Raw genomic sequence first — 1,199 nt, 5'->3', positions numbered from 1 at the left:
GCCTCATGAGTAGCTAGGATTACAGGTGGGAGCCACCAGCGCCCGGCTAGATTTCTTAATACACATAGCTTCAGGTACCTATACAAGGAAAGTGGCACTGCTGAACAGGCAATTGGATGTGATGTATTAGAGCTCATTAGTGTGATTTGGATTGAGAAGGTCAGGATTTTGCTATGAATTGAGCAGTATCATTCCCTAAAAAGGGATTCCTGGTAGAGTGGGAAGCATATACCCAATACCATTGTGTCTGTAGCCAGAGCAACACATAATAATTTTAGAAGTAGGGCTGGGAAGGTGGCTTAGTGGTAGCGTGCTTGGTTTGCATGCGTGAGGCCCTATGTGTATCTCTGATCATACAAAGTAATATTTATCGAAATGAACTCCAAAAAATGGAAACAAGAGTTTCTATTCCTTTGTTGCTGTTTTTGTTTTCTTGTCTTGTTTGTTCATTTATCTGTCTTTGGGTATGTAAGGGGAGGCACAGAAATGGAGGGACAAATGGTGAAAAAGTGCAGCAGTCGTACTCAATAGACAACTATGTTAAAAATGAACCATACAATTTGTGAGTAGGGACAGGAGGGAAAAACTGGGAGAGAGCAAGGGAAGGGATGACACTATCAAAAAAGAAATGTACTCTTTACCCTCTGTATATCACATTTATAATAACAATAAAAATGTTTTTTATCTGCCAGTCCTGGGGCTTGAACTCAAGGCCTGGGCACTGTCCTTGAGCTTCTTTTTGCTCAGGGCTAACACTCCACCACTTGAGCCACAGAGCCACTTCTGGGTTTTTCTGTTTATGTGGTGCTGTGGAATCTAACCCAGGGCTTCATGCAGGCTAGGCACATTCCCACCGCTAAAAAATGATTTTAAAAAGACATACTTGAACTGAGCATCTGTGGCTCATGCTGGTAATCCCACCTATTCAGGAGGCTGAAATGTAAGGATCATAGTTCAAAGCCAACCCAGGCAGGAAAGTCAGTGAGTCTCTATCTCCAGTTAACTACCAAAAAGCTGAAAATGGAGCTGTAGTTCAACTGGTAGAGCTCTAGCCTTGAGCAAAAAGGCTCAGACACAGCCTCTAGCTCCTTAGTCAAGCCTCAGTATCAGCCCCAAAACAAGAAACAAAACCCAAAACTCCCACTAATACTCCTAACAGCTCAGGAGCTTGAGTTCTAAGGATTGATGGGGTTTTTTTT

At 42.7% G+C, this 1,199-nt stretch overlaps 1 protein-coding gene across 1 annotated transcript in view; it reads left to right on the top strand.

The window, feature by feature from the left end:
• The window catches only part of Ash1l (ash1 (absent, small, or homeotic)-like (Drosophila)), a 152,004-nt gene that overhangs the window by 60,056 nt on the left and 90,749 nt on the right, over positions 1-1,199 (top strand). The gene's annotated exons all lie outside the window — the stretch shown is intronic.

Source organism: Dipodomys ordii, unplaced genomic scaffold (genome assembly GCF_000151885.1).
Source record: "Dipodomys ordii isolate 6190 unplaced genomic scaffold, Dord_2.0 Scaffold26, whole genome shotgun sequence".
NCBI lineage: Eukaryota > Metazoa > Chordata > Mammalia > Rodentia > Heteromyidae > Dipodomys > Dipodomys ordii.
Note: the sequence above shows the minus strand (reverse complement) of the source record. Positions and strands in the feature narration are given on the sequence as shown.